This window comes from Chinchilla lanigera, unplaced genomic scaffold (assembly GCF_000276665.1).
Source record: "Chinchilla lanigera isolate Chin_1 unplaced genomic scaffold, ChiLan1.0 scaffold00175, whole genome shotgun sequence".
NCBI lineage: Eukaryota > Metazoa > Chordata > Mammalia > Rodentia > Chinchillidae > Chinchilla > Chinchilla lanigera.
Window position 1 is genome coordinate 893,678 of NW_004955576.1, and position 8,171 is coordinate 901,848.

Consider the following 8,171-nt stretch of genomic DNA (forward strand, 5'->3'; position numbering starts at 1 on the left):
TATTCTACACTCCCACCAAGAGTGGAGAAGGGTTTTTTTTTTTTTTTTTTTTTTTTTGCCACAGCCTTCACAGCATTTATTATTAGTAGTTTTGTTGATAGTAGCCTTTCCTTCTGCAGTAGGATGGAATCTAACTGTTGTTTTAATTTTCCTGTTTTTATGACCAGTGATGTTGAACATTTCTTCATATATTTATGTACCATTTATACTTCTTCATCTGAGAATATTCCCTCAATATGGTGATTTTACCCACATGGGAGAAAATTTTAAAAGGTTAGGGGAAAAATAAAGGAATTAAAGTGAGAAAGAGAAACAAGAATAAACGATGAAGGAAGATTACACAGCTTTGAGAAACTGCTGAAAGAGACAGGAGGGGAAGAAAGAAAGAAGAATCAAAAACAAGACTAGAACTAAACAACAACAATGAAAATGGAGAAGAAACGTGCACATTTATACAAAGGAAGAAGAAATAATCAGGAAAACAAAAAGCACAGGAAGGAAGGTAAAATGTCCACTTCAAGTGGTGCCTCTGCTGCCGCTGGTAGAAGCTGGGCAGACACAGCCCAGCGCAGCTGGTTGACCAGCAAGCGCAGTAGAACTGCCGCAGGGGTGGATTTTCCCAGCAAGCCAGTGCTGTCAGCTCCATGGAGATTCAGAGAACTTCAGTCCCTGCACGTTATGCTGCTACCTGAGTTGCTAGCCCATAATACGCCTGGTGTGTCCTGTCAGTTTGAACTGGCAGTTTGACCTGTCCCTGATCTTGGTGTCTCCCCTGCCTGTGGCTCACCCACACATTCGGAGCCGCTAGCTAGAGCCAGCTCACTATGTCCTGATTCTAGTAGGGCCCTTTGGAAAATCGTACAGGTCAACTGTCCCCTCCTGGGGATGACCCAACTGTATTGGATTTATTAAACTTCCAAGAGAGTCTGCAGCATCCACTGCTCTGTTCTACATGCATTTCTCTGTGGAGGCCTTTGACTCACCAGTGCTCACTGTGCCTCTGCAGATTTCAGCTGCCCCTCCCTCTCTGCAAGCTCTGACGCAGGGAGAAAGCGCTCCTTGCCACCCACCTCTTCTGTGTGGAAATCCATCACTTTGCTCTGCCCACTGGTTGCAATTCTCACTTCGAAACCTTCCTGGACTCCAGGAATCCACTGCTTTATCCTTCTCATCTCAAATTTGCAATATTGCAGCTTTTGGCTTCCAAATATCAGGGAGTCTGCTTTGCTGCTCATCCCATCATTCCACCATCTTCCCAGAAATTCCTCTCACCTTTTCTTGGAAAGAAACTGAAGCCATTCTCCTCGTGGGACAGAAAACATAGGTGTTTCTATGACACTTCAGTCATCTTCTATTTGATTTAAGTCACCCTGCAGACCCAGTGGAAATGCTGCCCTCTACTCCTGTGTCTCTTGGCAGACTGCGGTGTTAAACACATTCTAGCCCTATGCAGCATTCTTTTGTCACAAACATCACGAGCTAAAATAGCATTAAGAATGCAAAAATTTAAACTTTGAGTAATTCTTAATAATCTTGATTTTTCCCTTTTGGTTTACAAAGTCCAAAAAGTTTTTTTTCTGTAGCTCATTCAGAATATTTTGGCTGACCCCTCATCTAGATTCTGAAAAGAAAAAGCAATTTTTTAAAGTCCTTTCCTTTAGAGGACTTATATTAAAAACATGTAAAATGATTTTGGTGAGGTCCATAGGAGATATCTGTGACAAGTTGCCAACCCCTAGATTAGAATTTAAAGAACTGTGCCATTGTCTGAGGAAGAAACATTACTTAGAGGCTACATCGAAGATTATTTGCTGGAAAGTTTCATCTCTAAAAATAATATTGAAGGAAACCAATGATCATTGAAGAATACGTTGCCTGAGATGAGCAGAACAGACCCTTCCAACACTTACAGCGATGTCGAAACCACTCCCGCTGAGAATTTGGTCTCTATGGTTTGGTGACTGTGGCTGTCCAATTAACCGTGATGGAAAGGATTATAGGTAAATTCCAGGGCCAAGCCATTCAAGATTGTAGAGTCTCTGCATTTTTTCACTTAATTAGTTTGGAATATTTCTTGCTTTTCATGGAGCATCCCAGAATGTATTTGTAGTGACAGTTGACGGGCATCATCAATACTGGACAATTCTGAAAGGGTACCTGCAGCTGCTTTTTTTTGTTTGTTTGTTTTTTGTTTTTTTTATTTTTCTCCAGTACCGGGAACCAAACTCATGACCTTGCACTTGCCAGGCAGGCGCTTTTTCCGCTGAGCTAAATCCCCAGCTCCTACCTGCAGCTGCTTTTAGCCCTTAGACCCATCACTGTGTAATCTACATGAACCACAAATTAGCTGTGATTGTTTAAATTCTTAAAGTTTTGTGCAGTTTGATTTTCGGTTGAATTGCTTTATTTGCAGCAATTAATTATTAGAACAATGTTTATGTTGTCTTTGAATTAAGGTATAAAGAATATTCTGAACACATTCACTATGTTATTATGCATTCCTCTGTAGAAAAGCTGCATTTGCAAATGGATACTGGGCCTGCCTGATTCCATGATTATTCCATAGGGTTAGAAAGCTGTTTGTCATAGCAGACTGGGGAGATTCATGAGTAAAACATAATACTAAGGAATCAGGAACTTTCACATACCATGACCTACCATATTCATCACAGTTGGGAATAAATTATTTTATAACAGACGCATAATCACACACCCTGAAGCTAGAAATGGACAATTCGATACTTCAATATTTCTTTTTCTAGAGAACGATTTTTCCAAATGCATATAATTCCTTAAGGGTGTTCTGCATTTTCTGAAAAATTAAGATTATTTTTATTTTAAAATTATAGTTTACGTTCACACAATATCTAAAAAGGTAAGACAACATGCAAGCATGTAATCTGAACTTGTAATGGCATTAAAACACTCTGAATACCAGGCACTAGAACTCTGCAAATATACTCTATGAAGCAGAATACACATAATAAATTATTTCATAATATTACAAAACAACATTTTCAGTTGTATGTTTGGATTTGGGAGCAAGGTTCTGCCATCATCTGGCGACAATAGCTCTCCCTGAGAAGCAGCTCCTTGACCACTACTGGTTCTTAGTGGAAACTGAGCACTATGAAAAAGGACACTAGGTTTCATGCAACCTAAGATGCTCACCTTAGACTGGTTCTATCTGATGCAGCTAGCCATAAACTCTGATGTGTATACCCCTCCATCATTAAATGGAAATTGCGTGTATGTGACAGGGTTTGAATAGCTTCAGAGTTTACAAGTGGGATACGTGAAGAAGTGGCCTCAGTGTCACAGGTCTTACTCCAGTTACATTGCCTTCTATCCCCCTGTGTGCACCTATGGCTTCATGGATTGTACCCTACACTTAGTTGATAGAGGGAGAGAGGACCAGCTGTACAGATGGTTCTACACATTATGTGGACCCCACATATGACTCCACAGCTGCAGCACTGCAACAGCTTCCCAGGACACAAGAGAAGGTTAACACTGAAGAGAAATACTCAGAGGTGGCAGAATTTTGGGCAGTGTACCTCTCCTCCATGTTGCTGGTGAGAAAATGTGACGAGATATGAAGTTGTATAGATTTGTGTCTATATAGTTACTTATTGCCTATAGCAGCGGTCTTGCTGGAAATTCAGAAATTTAAAGTACTTGGAAAACTGGAGACAGATATTTGGCAAAAAATTATGTAGAGAGATATCTCCGTATCTCAAAAGACAGTCAAAATATTTATGTCACACTGAAATGCCCACAAAAGGAGTTCTTAGAATAAGAGGACTTTAGCAAGCGATATATAGAAATCCCATTTTGTGGCCAGCAGTCCACCATCTTTTCAAACAGCCCAGACATTCACTGAATGGGCTCATGAGCTGAGCGGTTCCGCTGGCTGAAATGATGTGATGAAAGGGCTCAGGATCGCTGACTTCCCCAAGTTCGACCTGGCCACAGCCTCTGCTGAGTGCCCAGCTTGCCAGGAAAGTGAATCAAGACTGAGCAGTAGAATGACACCCTCCCCCATGGAGACCCTGCTGAACCCTGAAAACAAGTGGAATGTATTTGACTGCTTTTATCATGGGTGGGCCAGGTGTTAATTTTTTGGATGAGACACTAATACTTATTATGGATTTTTCGGCCCTGAATATAGTTATTGTACAAGAGCTAGTATGAACCAGCTAAGAAAATGCTTCTTCTGCCATCAGATTCTCCCACATAGCATTGGTTCTTAGTCAGGAATGCTCTCCAAGGTTACAGGAGAATGGCAATATGCTCATCCTCATGGAATCCATTGGTCTAGATGCATTCCCAAACATCCAGGTGCAGGTGGGTTGATACAGTGATGAAAGGGTCTTTTGAAGATGCAATCACAGTGCTGCTATGTAGTAATAAATTGCAAGCCCAGGCAAAGTTATCCATATGTCAGCATAAGCTATTAGTATCTGACATCTGGAACTGTAATGTGACTTCCTGGGTATTTGAATAAATGGGTGAAGTGGGAATGGTACCACTGAGCATAAACTTCAAAGACTCACTAGTGCCACATTCGCTTTCAGTATTTTGTGACCTTATGCTCTACCAACATAGAAATCTGTTTCACAAATGGAAAAGCTTCTACCTAGAGAAACAACACTGATTCCAGTGACATGAAGTCTCAGAACTTTCCCCGGGAGTTTTGGGCCCCTCATGAGTCTGAATCAACATCTTTCACGGGGAGTTTTAGAGCTAATAGTAATAGCTGGTCCAGGCTACCAAAGAAAACTTGGACAAGTGCCCTGCAGGGGAGGTAAGGGTGAGTATCATGCCTACGTTTGTACTATGAATAACTACTATGAAGACAACCATACACAACATATTAATTATTGCAACTCTCTTACTATCCCATTTGGAAACTGTTTTTTGTCAGTTTTAGTTTTTTCTCTTTTGAATAAATAAATAATAAATTTTAAAAAGGAAACAAAAACAAATGCAGGGGATCACTCCTCATATGTAGTATTACCATGAGCTGTAATTAAGGCAAAGCTACTGCAGCCCAATCTAGGCAAAATAAGAACTTGCCCAGATGCTTCAGAAAGAAAGGTTAGGGTTGGATTTCTTGTAGAGAGCTCAGAGCAGCTGAGATGGCTCCCAAAACCATATAGAGTCTTTGGTAGGCTTTTTTTGTATACCTGTACTATATAATATAATTATATCTCACTTAATATCAAGAGTTAAATATTGTTAAATCTAAATTTTATAAGTTAAGCAATGTCAAGGGAAGTGTATGCATCACCCAAAGAACGTGTGCATCCTAATATGGGGAGGAGCGAATACATTCTCACTTCCATGCAAAATGGCTTCATCATGTAAGGTGGAATTATATACCTGCTAGTGTCTGCAGCTGAAAATCATATATGGTTTAAGGAGAGGAGCTTGTTTGTGAAATCGACCTGGGGTGCTCTGTGACTGCTGATCATGACAGGTCTGCTTGACTGGGTTGAGCAATATCTAGCAGATTAGCAGAGCCCATTGCTGGATGTGCCTGTCACATGTTTCAGATATGACTGGTATGTGGTTCACCAACCTGGCCCTGGGAGGACCTAACGGGAATGCGGATGGCATCCTCTGATGGGATAACAGTTCAGGTAGGATAAAAGGGTGAAGGAACGTGTTCATAGCTGTGTACTGAAGCTCCAGTTTCCTCAGATACACAACTCAGCCTCGTGCAAACAACTCTCCAGGTAAGTCCCAGGTTTTGATATTGTGTTGCTGTTGCTTTTCAGTCCTCCTTATTCTCTGAATTACAAATTCTTGTGTAGAGCAGATCCTGGATTATCTGGATCTCCATCACTCAGACAATATCTGTGGACAGTCCTTCCTCTGAACTTGAAAGGCAATGTAATTATCACCTTGCAGAAATATATTCAGATAATGGGTATGTGTAAGCATATCTAGGGAAGATATATATGTTGAATATGCGTTCTCTTGATTCTACTATTCTAGACAACCCTAAAAATACAATATAATACAAACACATAAACCACGAAAAAATTACCATGACCTGAGCTATTTCCACCTGGTGAAATTTTCATTTATGTTGGTTTTTAAAAATAGTTTGAATTATGTTAAGCTTCTTATAACCAGATGCACCAAAATTCCATGATCTACCTCATTCTCTTCAAAACTTTAATTTCTCCTGTTTAGGCAATGCCTATCCGTTCATCTGTTCACTGATTTAGAAAATGGATCACTTCAACAAGGAATAAACTCTCATTTATATTTCAAATTTCTTCTGTATCAAGCATAAATTTAAAGTGTTTTTGCTACCCATTCATCACTGCATGTAATGTCTAGCTATATATGTATACCTTTCATTAAATAGGCATAATATTTAGTGAACAAATAAGAAAAAAACATAAACTGTTAAGTCACAACAGAGGTATATTAGAAAAATCCTAGATGAGACATGTATTACATGGTGAAATATATGCAGGCTTGAATTTAAGGCAGCAATAATTCTGAAGAAAATACCCTACTTTTCAATCAGAAATCACTCAGAGTATGCAAAAGTTAGCAGGGAACATATGCAGGGTTAGCAGTGTGTCCACCCAAGTAGGGCTTTATGAACTGTTGAGATAGCAACCCTCTTCTGAGAGGAGATGAGCACAGAATGGCACACTGACGAGCTGAGGACTCTGAATCCTCCACACTGCTCCAGCACCTCCTGTGCGCTTGCACAAACTGATGGTCTCCACATTCCTCCCAAAGTCAAGCACTGAATGTGAGCACTTGGGATGAACGATATGACTTAATGTGAATGAAACTAACGTAGGGTAATAGAGTATGAATTCACCTTTACATTCTACTTATCATGAGTACAATGTCACTCAAGAATCTACCATTGATACTTTATGTTTTCTGACAAATTGTATTGAAAATAACATATAATTATAAATACTCTAAAAAGTCTTCAGTATTATATATTTGCAATTTTCAACCTATCAATAATACAATTTTAATTATTTGCATGTTTCACATCATTAATGATAATGAATTACCCACAGAAATTAAATATACTTTGATACCCTTATATTCAATATTTTAAAAATTTTAATACCTTTCATCATTTAACAGCTCCCACTGTATTTTGCAGCATGTATATTTCATTTTATTTGATTTTGCTTATATATATATAGCTTCATAATCTAAAGAGAAAAATGAAAACATTTCCAAAGATAATAATAAAAAACAAAATATATTTTAAACACATTTTTCCCTAACTAGGAATGAAAACCAGTCAGTATCACTTAATGTTAAGAATTAGAGTCCTTTACTAAGGAAGGAAAATTTGCTTATTACTTTTATGCACTAAGAATAGCAGGAGAACTCTAAAAACATTTCTCCAGTTCAATGATGTGACAGAAATCAGACATCAAATCACAACTCATTCACAAATTCTCAGGTTAAAAATGGTAAACAAATGTAATTTTTTAAAGAAAAGCATTAAACGCCATTCTTAGAAAAATTCTATGTTGTTCTAATTTAAGGACACAGTTTTATAGAGAGATAGAGCACATCCAACTGGTAAGGTAAAAGTGGGGGTCTATGGGGTAGAGTACACATGACAACCATGACTTTTTGCATAAAATATCCATAATTAGTATTTGTATGTTGCATATACAACTAACGGGAAACGTGGAGGGCAAAAGAGTAAGGGAGCACATAACAAATTACATGGAGGAGCTCACCTCTCTGCAGATCGGTGAATCAGCTGTCCTCCAATGTACCCTCAAAAATTCATGTATCAGGTTTTCATACATCACTCCTATCCCGCCTTCCTACAAAAGTTGTAACACTTTTACACTGTAAGTGTAGTGCTCAGTGTAGGCTTATTAATTTATTTATTTATTTATTTATTTATTTGTTTACTTATTTCTGCTGCACCGGGGATCTAACTCAGGACCTTGCACTTGCCAAGCAGGCGCTTATGCCACTGAGCTATATCCCCAGCCCCCAGTGTGGCTTTTTATGGAGGATTTTCTTACTCTTAAGTTTTTTGAGGAACAGGGTAATATCAGACAACTTTGAATGCTCTCCACCCAGATTTACATTCTTAATAATTTAGAGTTTTATTCTCCTTGTCTTTGTTTTTGTTATTTCATTTTTGTTCT